At 41.1% G+C, this 15,748-nt stretch overlaps 2 protein-coding genes and 1 long non-coding RNA gene across 3 annotated transcripts in view; 1 reads left to right on the top strand and 2 right to left on the bottom strand.

Moving 5' to 3' along the window:
- LOC140703205 (uncharacterized) overlaps positions 1–9,613 on the bottom strand; it is a 47,535-nt gene extending 37,922 nt beyond the window's left edge. The window contains exon 1 of the long non-coding RNA XR_013544407.1: positions 8,432–9,613. This is a non-coding gene — a long non-coding RNA (uncharacterized LOC140703205). The remainder of the gene's footprint in view (positions 1–8,431) is intronic.
- The window catches only part of LOC144588704 (uncharacterized), a 654,446-nt gene that overhangs the window by 301,053 nt on the left and 337,645 nt on the right, over positions 1–15,748 (top strand). The gene's annotated exons all lie outside the window — the stretch shown is intronic.
- Positions 10,050–15,748, bottom strand: part of LOC144588716 (uncharacterized) — a 64,222-nt gene continuing 58,523 nt past the window's right edge. Inside the window, exon 7 of the transcript XR_013544396.1 lies at positions 10,050–10,758. The gene's annotated coding sequence lies outside the window, so the exon portion shown is untranslated. The remainder of the gene's footprint in view (positions 10,759–15,748) is intronic.

The following is a 15,748-nucleotide window of genomic DNA, read 5'->3' as shown; positions in this document are numbered from 1 at the left end:
ATAGCTTTAAATTGCAGTTTAAGAGATACCTTGTAAGAAAAGGAAATGAATTAATATCTGGATTGTAAAATTACTGTTTTAGGTCAAGCAAAGTACTAAGTTTGATAACATGATTTAATATGACAATAATGGTACATTAAGACTTTATGAGATTTTAAACTTGATATTATATTCTGTCTGCTAACATATCAATCCACAGCCATTCAGAAAAAAGAATTACATTTTCCTTGTGAACGCTGAGGGTAAAATTCTCCTCTTTGATCTACCCTGTGGGAGTCCTACAATCCCATGAGTTTAGTCATTCTAATAAAGCACTTAGGGATGCCTATTGAACTTTAAAGTTACAGTGGCAGCTGGACACAATGACAGAAATTCTGGGTCTCCTTCCTCCAAAAAGGAATGGTGTGAATTAGCCCATTGTACCTAGTGGAATATTTTAGCTGACTTTGAAAAATGTCAGAGTATTGGGTAGAGGGTGAAATAGATGGCAGTGCCTCCGAATAAAGCCCCATGAAGGGGAACTAAGAGCACAACAAAGAACAGATGTATTACATTAATTTAATAATATCTTATATGTCATGTCGACATATTGAGCAATGGTGTTCCTCTGGAAACTAGCCTGTTTTGGAAATTCCTTTCAAATTCTCCACTTAATTAACTTGCCAGTCACTTCCTTCAAAAGGGCATTCCCTCCAATGAACAGCAGGGGAAAGTGTGTAAGGACTTTGGTAAGTCTGCAGGACAAGACTATCAGTAGAGGAATGAGTGGGGGAAAAACAACACGGTGGTTCTATCAGCTGCCAAAAAAGTACAGATTTCCTGGCCTTCTTTCAAAGCAGCTGGCAACTTAAGCTGGATTTTACTTTATTTTTTCTGGGGAGGGGAAAGGGGAAAGGCGGGAAAGGCAGAGCTATGAAAAGGATATCTGTTACATGAAATTTCAATACAGTGAGAACTGCAGAGAGCCATTGTTCAGGGAATCTGCTGAAGTCTTTTTGATGGAAAAATGCACTAGACAGTTGCTGAGTGCAGCCCAAGAAAAAGATCAAACTGACCTTATTTGCCCAGAGAGAGTTTGCTTAACTGGGGAGGGGAAAGCTTTGTAATGATGGATAGATATCGGTATGGTGGAGTTTGCTTCCTGACTGATCCATGGTTTGGCGACCCACTTCCTCAAGTGGGTGCCCCTTCAGCAGCAGTGCCTGCAGGAGGCAGGGCAGGGTGCCACTGCAGAATGGGTGCCCACTCACAGGGGCAAGGCACCCAGCCACAGAACAGCTGTTCGGCAGGAAAAAATGATTTTCCAAACCAGCAGTTTGTTGCCATCTCAAATTATGAGTAAACATTATTAGAAGTGCCCAAAAGTTGCACCTCTGATATTGTGTAGCACAGCAAGTCATTCTATAAGACAATTCTTAAAATGGGAAAAACCCAAACAAAAACATTTACAATTTTTAAACAGGGTTTCAGATCAGCAACTGTGTAGCACAGAATCTAATCTTGCTCTGTGCCAAATTTAAGAATATTTGTACCCCAAATTTGGAACCAATTACCTCAAGAGGTGGTGAGTGCTTCAACACTGGAGGCATTCAAGAAAAACTTAGACAACCACCTGGCAGATATCCTTTGATTTGGATTCCTGCATCAAGCAGGGGGTTGGACTTGATGACCTTATAGGCCCCTTTCAATTTCACTATTCCATGATTCTATGAATAAGGCTTTTTAAAATGTAAAGGTGTGTTAGCACCATTCAAAAATAAGTGACTGCCGGATATCCGAAGATTTAAAATAGTTCACATAAATTGAAAAGACTAATCTTGAATATCTTGAAACTTTCAAAAGAATTCAGGCTGTAGGGACTGAAATGATGGTTCTCGAAGGAAGGAAGGAAGGAAGGAAGGAAGGAAGGAAGGAAGGAAGGAAGGAAGGAAGGAAGGAAGGAAGGAAGGAAGGAAGGAAGGAAGGAAGGAAGGAGGCCTTCCATGGAACAAACAGCATTTTCTAATAACACTGAGAGTTCATGGTTCAGGCTTGCAGATGAGTGTCTTAGGCAAAGGCTAGAGCTCAGTGGAGGAGGGAAATGTTAGAAATGCTGCAAACTAAATAGCCCAAACTGGAAGGAACGAATAGAATCAAACAGCCAGGTGTGGTTTAAAGAAAGCAATGGAGTGACAGTTCTCCAGACAGAGTGCAGTTCTAGAGCAAAGGGGCAGTTCTGACCTATGCTGTGCCGAGCCAGTTTGATGGCTGACAGGGAATCATGAAGCTAGTCTCTGTCTTTGTTTCTCTTTCACTTTCATAGGGGCAGGTCTAGCTTATTTATTCTCCCTCTCCCTTAGCAACCTGTAAGCAGCAACCATTATCTCTTTCTCTCTGTCTTTCAACCCCTGCCTTCCCGCTCTTTTGCATAGAGTGCAGCCCAAGAACCACTAGCTGCTCTCTCACTCCCTGGTGCTTGCTCTATTAGGTTGACTTTTGCTTCAGTTCTTGTCTGCTTCTCTCTCTCTCTCTCTCCACTCACCGTCCCTCCTGTATGCTCTCTCTCTTTTCATTTTCTGCAGCTTTGCAAGCTGTAGTTTTCCATAGGAGAGATTGCCACTATTTTGTTGGAAATTGTTGTTAAAGAGTTTTTAAACTCTTCTTCTTCTTCTTCTTCTTCTTCTTCTTCTTCTTCTTCTTCTTCTTCTTCTTCTTCTTCTTCTTCTTCTTCTTCTTCTTCTTCTTCTCTCTCTCTCTCTCTCTCTCTCATTTCCCGAGTTTTATACGATTCCTTTTCCAAAGGGAAATTGGTTCCATGTCTGAGGAAATCTGAACTTTTGAACCTGTTGACCAGTGTTGAGTCTGGGCTAGCCCCTAGACTTTCCAAGTCAAAATTAATTGCCAATAAATCTTGACTCGAGAGAGAGTTCAAATGGTTGCTGTTTTTATTTAACTAAATACAAAGCGTGACAGAAGTCATGCCTCCAAGTGTAGGCAGGAACAACCATGCAATGCACAGGAAGACCAGGACTTTTATAACTTTGGTTACACAAAGGAGTGGAAGGAGAAATGGAGAAATGGGTGGTTCATGACCTATTGGCAAAAGGGATGGGGTTACAGAGGAATCCAAAACTTTATCGGAATCACAGAAAGGATGGAATTTTACAACAGGGTGGGTCTATAGATAGCAATTATGGAAATACATGGCTACATTGTTGTATTGTATTGACAGGAAAGCAATTTATTATCTTGCAAAGAAGTTACAAGGTTGGAGACTTCCAAGGTGATAGAAAATAATGTTTGTATAGGAAAAGGTATTGTGCAACGACTGTCCAGGTACCAAAGTTCAATTAACGGAAGATTGGTCCTGGTATTTGCCTGGAGGAGGAGTGACAAAACCCAGCTGTGTCTGTTTGCTTCTCAACTCTAGATTGGAAGGTGAGATAACCTGCCCTGGTGAAGGAACACCTGGCCTGCCTTATTCCTTTACAGAAACTGTTTGAGGGAACAAAAACATGTACATACATGTATGAATCTGGCTGTGTTTTATCTTTCCAAACTGTATTCTATGTGATCTGATTAGAGGTGTGTTCTTCTTGTGTGTTTCATGTAGTGCCATGGTCCCTTCATTAGGACCTACACTGTCAGCTAGAATGAGAACTTTTTAACTTCTTCTGGCCAAAATGGCTACTTGGAATTCATGTTTGCAAGTGAATTTTGCGTCTGGTTGTAGAAAAGAAATATTCAGTAGCTAAGTCATTTAACCTGGGAAGTCTAGACAATCCAACAGTTTTTTTTCTTTATGGCTGGGAATTCAATGGGTAATAATGCAACAAAGCTGTTGCTACTTTTTTGCTTGTCTCTGGCATGTTTACACACTGGGTAGAACTTGGAAATGATACTTCTCTTTTATTTTCTTTATTCTTCTCATTTTATTCTTTTATTTACATTATTATTTTATATGTGATATGCATAAGAGCATATTCTGGGTAGATCATCTTATCATTGGTATTGTCAACATTCAGGTTGCCTTTTGCTATGTACAATTTGGCATCCTTTTTCCTATTGGCAATATAGGCATTATATTGTGCAGCAATATCAGGCCATTTCCTGGCATTTTGAATTGTGGGTATGGGTGTACAATATCCCACATTCATAAGCCGCAGTTGCAGTTTTTGTAATTGAATTTGTTCACCTGAAAGGTTAAAGGGTGTGTATGTTTCTCTGCCATACGCATTACACCATTGCTTCACCATTTCATTAAGTTTAACACAGCCCTTCAAAGTATTTTAACACAGAGGGACTGACACCACATCCCAGTTGTTCTCGGTTCTACCGCCCTCCTAGCAATCAGAGTTATGTGATCATCTTCTGGAATCCTTCAGCACTAGGTAATTCTGCATGAGGCGGCTGCTGTTGGAGTTTCTGTGCAGCGTATGTGTACATAAAATACTCCCTTAAAAAGCCAGGCAATTGAATTCCTTTGGTGGTCGTGGGGAAATCCTTTGGTTTATAAATGTGCTTCTGTATCTATGATTCAGAATGCCCGGAAATGGCCTGATATTGCTGTGCAATATCATGCCCCCATTGCCAGGCATTTTGATTACATTGTACTCCCTAGCAATAGTTGCCTAGAGAAAGTTTAACAGACCAGAGCGAAGGAGCTGCTGTGCAATCCTTTTCCTTCACCTGATTCTCAGTGCACCTGTATTATGTGTATATAGCTGTCACTTTCATACACACAGGGATGTGGTGGCGCTGCGGGCTAAACCACAGAAGCCTTTGTGTGCTGCAGGGTCAGAAGACCAGCAGTCGTAAAATCGAATCCACACGATGGAGTGAGCTGCCATCGCTTTGTCCCAGCTCCTCGCCAACCTAGCAATTCGAAAGCATGCAAATGCGAGTAAATAAACAGGTACCACCTTGGTGGGAAGGTAAACAGTGTTCCGTGTATAGCCGCACTGGCCACGTGACAACGGAGACTGTCTTCGGACAAGTGCTGGCTCTATGGCTTGGAAACGGGGATGAGCACCTCCCCCTAGAGTCGGACATGACTGACTAAATGTGAAGGGGAACCTTTACCTGTACCTTCATGCACATGTGCTGTGGTACAGGAATTCACAGGTCCTTGAGTACATTATTTTCCTCTTTCTTTTTCTCAGGGTGCTTATGTCCATGCTTCGGAGAAGAGAAAGTGGGAGAAATGGTGCTACTTGACAAGGGAGCCAAAATGGCTACTTAAAACACTGCATATACAGTAGATCATCTATACTTTTCCTGTTACCTTTCCCCCTTTCTTTTCTTTTCTTTTTTTTTCATATTCTTAAGGCCTACAATGAGGGTGTGAAAAAAGATGTTTTTTACAAATGATTAACCCTTTCCCATTGAGCAGCTGCATCAGTCAGTTTAACATAGATATAAGCATATCATGAAGATGAAAGTTTGGGGCAGAGGGAGAGATGGGAAGAGGGGGATTTTCAGAAGGGGTACAGTTATTGTTGGCTCTCCTTGTTCAAAATCCTCTCTAACTTCTCAAAAAGAAACAATTTCAAAATGGCACAAGCAAACTGACTTGAGTGTAAAAATATTAGTATAAGGTAATAAAACACAAGGATTTTGTTTGTTTTGGGGATGAAATATATGTAATAATTATGTTCATATCAAATGTGAACTTATTGTTCTGCTTTCAGAATATAACCACCTGACCAGAGGAGAGTGGCAAGATCGTAAAAGTTCTGGAAACCAAATCTTATGGAGAATAACCCTTGTTTTTCCAAGTAACTCATTGACCCCTGGGGTCCTTTCCAGATCTACAATTCTGTGATTCTGTTATTCTAATTATAAAATTACTGTATAAAAGTATACTATTTGGTGTATTTATGAATTTTTAAAATATTAGGATCAAGCTTTCTTACAATCAAAACTGTGAACATATTCATACTTTAGAGAGATACAAATTGCTGCACCTAATGCTATCTAAGTGCATGTAGCTTAGTGTTCCTCATATGAAAAACTGATAGGAAATGAAGATGAAAACCACAGTATGTAATCAATACAATACTGATTGATTGATTGATTGATTGATTGATTGATTGATTGATTGATTGATTGATTGATTGATTGATTGATTGATTTGTATCCCGCCCATCTAGACTACGTCTGCTCTGGGCTGCTTACAGCAAAAACATGAAAACAACATATAAACAATTAAAACAACAATTTAAATCAATGATATTAGCGGCATTCAAGATGGAAAAGCAAAATAGAATTTAAGATAAACAGATATAGTTAAGATAAAGTTAAGATAATATTTTATTTGGACAGAAACAGTCTTGTTTCTACAATGATTGCCTCCATCAAATTAGAAGACAGATGACCAGAAGAAGACAAGCAGCAATCTACAAGCAATGAAAGCCATGGTAAATGCTTCTCATAGAGGTGGCAGTCCCCACTAGAAAGAAACCTTAGATGTGACTACTGTTGTAAAAGGGACACCTCCATCATCCCTAACAGACTGTCCATCTCATCCAAGAGTCCTCCAATGAACTATCGAGAGACCTCACTCGCAGGGCAGCACAAAGAGCCCACAAACATGGCACTGAGTTTCCCATTGCTGCTGTTTTATTTCTCAGGGAACTCATGGAGCTGATGAGGTTAGCACAGCCACACCATCAGCCAGTTGCCTGGAGACCCTGAGAGGGAGATAGAACAGGATGTGGAAGAGCCAGAGGATACTGACTTTGCAGTGGGGAAGAAATAACAGGAGAGGGCAGAGACAGACTATGTGTAGAAGGAGGAAGGAGGGAAAACAGGTACTTGTTGGTGAAAGTAGGTGGAGGGGAGTCAGAGTTTAGATAGAGGGATGGAACAGGAGATAGCATGAGGTACCTGTGACTTTGGGACAGGCTGGTTTCTGACAGTAAATCTACATCCTGGCTACTGCTCCTGTGCCCACAGCAACCATCCCAGACTACAAGTCATCCCAAGGTCCTGAAGATGGAGAATCCAACACTGAAACTGACTCTCAGCCCAGCTGGGCATGAGCCCAAAGGGTCACAAAGCAAGAAGGGAGAAAAGGTTTCTCTGACCTACTCTGCCTGCCAGTCAGCATCTGCCACTACTTAACAGCAAGCCAGCTTGACAGTCTGTGCGTGATAACCCTTACCTGCCAGAGGGACAGTCCTTGAAGCCACTTGCCTTGCAGAAGAGGCTGTATCTGTCAACACTTACCTGTTGGGTGGACTGGCTCCTGTTGCTAATTCCCTTTGGGATGGGACAACACCCATCTGAATATATCTAGATGCTTAGAGCAGTGGTTCTTAACCTTGGGTTACTCAGGTGTTTTTGAACTGCAACTCCCAGAAACCCCAGCCAGCACAGCTGGTGCTGAAGGCTTCTGGGAGTTGCAGTCAAAAAACACTTGAGTAACCCAAGGTTGAGAACCACTGCCTTAGAGCATGGAACCCGATCAATCAGTGATTGTCCTTGCCTTAAGGGAGTGCTGGGTGCAGGTGGATTTCAGTCTAAAGACTGTACCACCAGTGCTTAATAAACCTTGAGTTTTGTCTGGAATAGAATTGTGCTTCTTGGTATCGGCAGTGACGACTTGAGGTGTTATGATGTTCCATTTCTATGGACAGACCCAATCCTGTTTCCAATACAGAAGAGAAAATATTTTAGCTGTTTTTCCCCCAAATTCCTCTAAAATTCCCACAGGAAACAATTGCAAAACTGTCCTTGAGGTAGAATAGAGTAACTGTTGGGAAAAAAAATGTTTTTCCCTCTTCAGGTTTTCTGGTCTTTAGTGAAGCCTTTCTACCTCTAACAAGGTAATGTGTCAATGGCACATAGTTTTTGGAAATAATCAAGCTCCACAACGTCAAACTGAAAATTTCTCAAGGCTGAGACTGTTAAGTATGGTGAGCAGAGAAAACTATGGAATCAATTATTTTTCCTTGATTCATCAAGTTTTATTGTTCATTTCACTTCCACAAAGTTGTACGCAAGTCTGTAGTGAACTTTTGAAGAGACGCACCATCTGTGATGTTGGAAGAGAAAAGGAATGGCTGAAAGGATAGAACAGAAAAGAAGGAAATACTGCAAACCTTCCGTTGCAGGTAAAATATTATGGAAGAACATCTGTTTATTATTGCAGTCCTGAATAGCTTACATTTTTTTACTGCTCTTTTGTTTACCAATTTCATTCACTGAAAGATTCGCAAATGACAATACAGGATAAAAGAACGCTTGAATTGCTACTTACCTATGTAAATCAAAACTGAAATGTGAGCAATAATTTTCCTAGTGAAACTTACATTAGATTGGCCCCATTAAAACAAGCAAAGAAAACTATGTTTTCCATTGTTCATTTATATTCCTTTGTTGTAGTTTCAAATCTGGGAAGTCACCTGTCTAAAAAATAAAATTGCTGACACAATGTCATTGAACTTACCTTAAAGTAATTGTAGCACTGCTGTCATTTTGGAAAATAGTTTGTAGTAAGGCTTGTTCAGTGTAAGCTGGCAAACTGTTGAAGAATATCTTAAAGAAACCATTCTTCACTTTCTCAATTGCTCATGGTAGGGTTGGCCAACTGACTAAATCTTGCTACCATAAAATCATAGGTTGAAATACAGTAATAAGTTGCAATTAGAGTAGGCAAAGTAGGAAAAGAAGAGTGAGGGGAGATACGATACTACTTTTCAATTTGGAAGATAGTCATACAGAGGAGGGGCAAGATTTGTTCTTGATTATCCCAGAGTGCAGGTCATGTAATATGGTCTCAAGCTACAGAAAGCCAGATTTAGGCTGAATATCAGAAAATGTTTAACTGTTGGACCAGTACAAGAATGAAAACAATTAAGAGGTGGTGAGCTCTCCAACATTGGAAGCATTCAAGAGAAAATTAGACAACCGTCTGTCATATATCCTATACTTTGATTTGGACTCCTGCATTGAGCAGGGGGTTGGACGTGATGGCTATAGACCTCCTTTCCAACTCCATTATTCTTTGGTTCTATGATCCTAGCTTATTGAGTCAATGGAACTTATTCAATACATCTCCACTGATTCGATGGGCCTACTCTAGTTCTGATGTACTACTGGATTTCAGACACAAAATTGTAAACTTGTAAGGCAATTCAGATGCTCTCTAGTTGCTGCTTATGATAGTTATCCACAACTGCAGCATATAATCTTGTGTTCTTGGCTTTCATGGCCAGGATCCAATGGTTATTGTAGGTTTTTCAGGCTGTTTCCATTTGATCCCGAACAAGGCCAAACAGCCTGAAAAAATTGCAACAACCATATAATGTTGCTTTAAAGACCTCCAGTAAAAGAGAGCCCATCACTTTGCAAGATAAGCTCATTGTCTTGCTAGAAGAGCAGCCTGAGGCTAACCTGTCAACACCTCTGCTCATCAGGGAATATAAAGTACAGTGGTGCCTCGCTTAACGAGCACACCGTTTAACGACGAATCCGCATAGCGACGCGTTTTTTGCTATCGCTAATGCGATCGCATTGTGATGTTTCAATAGGCAAAACATCGCATTGTGATGATCGGTAAGTGTTTCGCTTACCGATCTTCGCATTGCAATGTTTCGAGAACAGCTGATCAGCGGTTCTAAAATGGCCACCAGGTCAACAAAATGGCCGCCCGCAGCCTTTTCGCGCCCTGCCCTCGCTTAACGGGCAGCGAAAATGGCGGCTGGATGGAGGATTCCCCGCATAGCGGTGAGGTTTTCCCCAATAGGAACGCATGAAATGGAGTTTAATGCATTCCTATGGGTTCCCCCCCGCATAGCGACAAATCCGGATAGCGACATTAATCCTGGAATGGATTAACATTGCTATGCGGGGCACCACTGTACGTCTGGATAATACTAAGCAGATTGCCATAGAACAGCAACAAAGAAGGGTTGCCTTTTAGGGAGGAAGAATGTCAAGTGCAGGAGACAAGCACTTCAAGGATTTTGACACAAAGAAGCAACAGTATCAGGACTTGCTGTGACCTTGCAGCTGCAAAACTGGTATTAGTCCCTGCCTATGGACAGTGGTTCTGATCTTCTGGAACAAGGGCAATAGATGACAAAGAGTAACCATAAAGGATTCTGTGGACAGAAAAATTTGTGCCACCTTCTAGAGAAGGAAAGAAATGGTGGTGGCAAGTGGCTTTCTCCTAACATTTTGGAAACCTAACAAGATACCTTTGGAGGTGTGCTGTCTCCCTGTTGTGAAGAACAAAGACATGATAGAGGGCTTGACAATGTTCATAAAGGACCACTGACCATCAACCCTTTCCTTTTGATTTGTGTGACAACAAATGATGGTGCCAGTGTATTCCAAATAAGAATTAGTGCCCTAGGTATGAGAGAAAAAATCTTGCTTCTCCAATGAGTGTCTCCACCAAATTAGAATGAAGGTCACCAGAAGAAGAGAGGCAGTAGTCTACAAGTAATGAAGGCTCTGTAGAAGCCTTTCACAGCAATAATAAATGTATGTGGATCCAGAGATATCAGCAGTCCAAGGGCAACACATGAGTCAAGAGTGGGATGCAGCATCAAAAAGTGAATGTAATACTAGGTTGCATTAGGAGCAGTATAATTTAAGATCAAGGTAGCTGATAATAGCACTCTCTTCACTCTTTACTAAAATATTGTGCCTAGTTTTGGGTACTGCAGTTTAAAAAGGATATTGTGAATCTTCAGTGTGTCCAGGGAAGGGTGACCAAGATAGCAACAGTCTTGAGAAGAATGGTGGAAGAAACTGGGTATGTTTGACCTGGAAAAGAAAAGGTGAATAGGCGATAGAACACCTATCTCTAAATATTTGTTATCATGTAGAAGATGGGGGGGGATTGCCTTCTGGAGCTCCAGAAGTTATCCAACAGGGACATTTTGCTGGTGTGACCACGGCCTAGAGATACCCAGGCCTAGCTCCTGCATGCCTCAAATCTCAATTCTGCACACTAGAGAGGAGGTAGAAATTTCATTTGCCATTACGGTTAACAAAATAACTCTGTAAAGGAACAGTTATAATAAAGGCATGATCCATAAAGAAAGGCAAAAATAAAGAGGAAAATGACTGCATCATCTAGAAAATAATAAAATTTAAATGAGATACAGGACATAAATGCACTGCATTTCAAACCAATAAACACTCGGAAACCTTTTAGTATAAATTAACAATATTTCAATACTGTTAAAGAGTGAATTAGCACACTTTTATGTTTATAATTCAGTAAGCAATTCAGGCAGCTTTTTAACTTGCATTGTTTAATTTTCTGTTTTTTAATATTTTTGGCTGTGAATCTTGCTGCCATAACCAGACAAATTCTGAAAAGTGAATCCTGCGGATTGTACAGGATTCTTGTACAGGATTTTGAATTACAAGAACATCAGAGGAGCCCTGTGGGATCAAACCACCAGTGCATTTAGTCCAGCATTCTGTTCAAATAGTAGTCAACTAAGTATCTTTAGATAGTAGATGTTTTTCTGGAATTCTCTGGCTTTTTCTGGAACTTTCTGACCACTGAAGGATTGATGCTTTTGAATTGTGTTTCTGGAGGACGCTCTTGAGAGTCCCCTGGACTGCAAGGAGAACAAACCTATCCATTCTGAAGGAAATCAACCCTGAGTGCTCACTGGAAGGACAGATCCTGAAGCTGAGGCTCCAATACTGTGGCCATCTCATGAGAAGAGAAATCTCCCTGGAAAAGATCCTGATGTTGGGAAAGTGTGAAGGCAAGAGGAGAAGGGGACGAGTGAGGATGAGATGTTTGGGAAGTGTCACCGAAGCTACCAACATGAATTTAACTCAACTCTGGGAGGCAGTGGAAGACACGAAGTGTTGGACACAACTAAATGACTAAACAACAACAAAAGTATCTTTAAGAGGTTCACAAGCAAGATATGAGGGCCACAGCTTCTTCTCACCCAGGCGAATGAATACACAGAGACATACTGTGTGTGAAATGGTTTTGACTTTTTAAAGTTGTGGTTATGTTAGTCTGTGCAAGTATTTCAACAAAAAGCAAAAAAAGACACATTGTGGCACATTAAAGATTAATTGTTATATTTTAATGTCAGCTCCCAGAGAATATGTACCCATTGTCAGACGTAAGATTCAAAATACTGAGACTTCATAGTAAAACATTCGTGCAAGGCTCTAAGATAAAGGGACACTGGTGTTTGGTTGCATTTCATGCCTAATAATGATGTAAAGCCCCTCTTTAGTGTTCAGTTCTTTATATTCCAGGGGCAGCTGGAATAGGGGTACATTTGAAGGGGGTGGATTTGAACAGATACATTACAAATCAAAATTTTTTATAGTAATTCTATACATTCTCTTCTCGTAATAGTTCCACATATCAGAATGAAATATAAACAGTGAGCGAGAGGGAAAAATCAAATTCAAAATACTGCATAGGAACCTGGAATGTAAGATCTATGAACCTTGGTAAGCTGGATGTGGTCAAACAGGAGATGGCAAGAATAAACATCGACATCCTGGGCGTCAGTGAACTAAAATAGATGCGAATGGGCGAATTCAGTTCAGATGATTATCGTATCTACTATTGTGGGCAAGAATCATGTATAAGAAAAGGAGTAGCCCTCATAGTCAACAAAAGAGTGGCAAAAACTGTACTGGGATACGATCTCAAAAGTGACAGAATGATTTCAATACGAATCCAAGGCAGACCTTTCAATATCGCAGTAATCCAAGTTTATGCACCAACCACCGATGCTGAAGAGGCTGAAATTGACCAGTTCTATGAAGACTTACAACACCTTCTAAAACTGACACCAAAGAAAGATGTTCTTCTCATTATAGGGGACTGGAATGCTAAAGTAGGGAGTCAAGAGATAAAAGGAACAACAGGGAAGTTTGGCCTTGGAGTTCAAAACGAAGCAGGGCAAAGGCTAATAGAGTTTTGTCAAGAGAACAAGCTGGTCATCACAAACACTCTTTTCCAACAACACAAGAGGCGACTCTACACATGGAAATCACTAGATGGGTAATACCGAAATCAGATTGATTATGTTCTCTGCAGCCAAAGATGGAGAAGCTCTATACAGTCAGCAAAAACAAGACCTGGAGCTGATTGTGGCTCTGATCATCAGCTTCTTATAGCAAAATTCAAGCTTAAACTGAAGAAAGTAGGAAAAAAACCACTGGGCCACTCAGGTATAATCTAAACCAAATCCCCTATGAGTACACAGTGGAAGTAAAGAACAGATTTAAGGAACTAGATTTGGTGGACAGAGTGCCTGAAGAACTATGGATGGAGGCTTGTAACATTGTACAGGAGGCAACAACAAAGACCATCCCAAAGAAAAGGAAATGCAAAAAAGTAAAGTGGCTGTCCAACGAGGCCTTAGAAATAGCAGAGAGGAGAAGGGAAACAAAATGCAAGGGAGATAGGGAAAGTTACAGAAAATAGAATGCAGACTTCCAAAGAATAGCAAGGAGAGACAAGAGTGCCTTCTTAAATGAACAGTGCAAAGATAAACAGGAAAATAATAGAAAGGAAAAAAACAGAGATCTGTACTAGAAAATTGGAGATGTTAAAGGAAAATTTTGTGCAAAGATGGACATGATAAAGGACAAAGATGGTAGGGACCTAACAGAAGCCAATCATACCAAGAAGAGGTGGCAAGGATTGTACCAGAAAGATCTGGATGTCCCGGACAACCAAGATAGTGTGATTGCTGACCTTGGGCCAGACATCCTGGAGAGTGAAGTTAAGTGGGCCTTAGAAAGCATGGTTAACAACAAAGCCAGTGGGGGTGATGGCATACCAGTTGAATTATTTAAAATCTTAAAATATGAGGATGTTAAGGTGCTCCACTCAATGTGACAGCAAGTTTGAAAACTCAGCAGTGGCCAGATAGAAAAGATCAGTCTAGATCCCAATCCCAAAGAAGGGCAGTGCCAAAGAATGCTCCAAATACTGTACAATTGCAGCTATTTCACACGCTACCAAGGTTATACTCAAAATCCTACAAGGAAGGCTTCAGCAGTATGTGGACCAAGAACTCCCAGAAGTACAAGATGGATTACAAAGTGGCAGAGGAACTAGAGACCAAATTGCTAACATATGCTGGATTGTGAAAAAAGCCAGAGAGTTCCAGAAAAACATCTACTTCTGCTTCATTGACTACACAAAAGCCTTTGACTGTGTGGACCACAGCAAACTATGGCAAGTCCTTAAAGAAATGGGCGTGCCTGATCTATCTCCTGAGAAATCTATATGTGAGACAGGAAGCAACAGTTATAACTGGATATGGAACAATTGATTTTTTTAAATTTGGGAAAGGAGTACAAAAGAGCCGTATATTATCTCCCTGCTTTTTTAATTTATATGCAGAATACACCATGTGAAAGGCTGGGATGGATGAATCCCAAACCGGACTTAAGATTGCCGGAAGAAATATCAATAACCTCAGATATGCAGATGATACCACTCTGATAGCAGAAAGTGAGGAGGAATTAAAGAACCTCTTAATGAGGGTGAAAGAGGTGAGCCATAAAATGGTCTGAAGCTCATCATCAAAAAAACTCCATCCCACCATCTCCTGGCAAATAGAAGGGGAAGATATGGAGGCAGTGACAGACTTTACTTTCTTGGGCTCCATGATCACTACAGATGGTGACAGCAGCCATGAAATTAAAAGACACCTGTTTCTTGGGAGGAAAGCGAAGACAAACCTAGAAAGCATCTTAAAAAGCAGAGACATCACTTTGCCGACAAAGGTCCGCATAGTCAAAGCTATGGTTTTTCCTGTAGCGATGTATGGAAGTAAGAGCTGGACCATAAAGAAAGCTGACCACCGAAGGATTGATGCTTTTGAACTGTGGTGTTGGAGGAGACTCTTGATAGTCCCCTGGATTGCAAAGAGAATAAACCTATCAATTCTGAAAGAAATCAACCCTGAATGCTTACTGGAAGGACAGATGCTGAAGCTGAGGCTTCAGTACTTTTGGCCATCTCATGAGAAGAGAAGACTCCCTGGAAAAGACCCTGATGTTGGGAAAGTGTGAAGGCAAGAGCAGCACTTTTTACTTCCAAAAACCTATGATGAGACAATGGAGAATGAATCAAGAGAAGTCCTGGAAGATGAGGTTCAGGTTTCCCTGCACTAATTCTCCATATAGGAGATCCTTTGGAATCCGACCATCAGCCATTTTCACAACGTGCCCAAGCCAGCGTAGACGTCGCTGTTTCAGTAATGTATGCATGCTGAAAATTCCAGCTCGTTCTAGGACTACTCTATTTGGAATTCTGTCCTGCCAGGTGATACCAAAAATCCGTCGTAGGCAACGCATATGGAAGGTGTTCAGCTTCCTCTCCTGCCGGGCACAAAGGGTCCGGGACTCGCTGCAGTACAGGAGTGTGCTCAGGACACAGGCTCTATAGACCTGGATCTTGGTATGTGTTGTCAGTTTCTTATTGAGCCATACTCTCTTTGTGAGTCTAGAGAACATGGTGGCTGCTTTCCCAATGCGTTTATCCAGCTCGACATCTAGAGAGAGGGTGTCAGAGATGGTTGAGCCAAGGTACACAAAGTCATGAACAACCTCCAATTCTTGTGTGGAGATGGTAATAGAGGGAGGTGAGTCCACACCCCTGGCCCATGACTTGTGTTTTCTTCAGGCTGATTGTTAGTCCAAAGTCTTGGCAGGCCTTGCTGAAACGATTCATGAGTTGTTGGAGGTCTTCAGCAGAGTGGGCAACAATGGCTGCATCGTCTGCAAAGAGGAAGTCCCG

Source organism: Pogona vitticeps, chromosome 1 (assembly GCF_051106095.1).
Source record: "Pogona vitticeps strain Pit_001003342236 chromosome 1, PviZW2.1, whole genome shotgun sequence".
Taxonomy (NCBI): Eukaryota; Metazoa; Chordata; class Lepidosauria; order Squamata; family Agamidae; genus Pogona; species Pogona vitticeps.
Note: the sequence above shows the minus strand (reverse complement) of the source record. Positions and strands in the feature narration are given on the sequence as shown.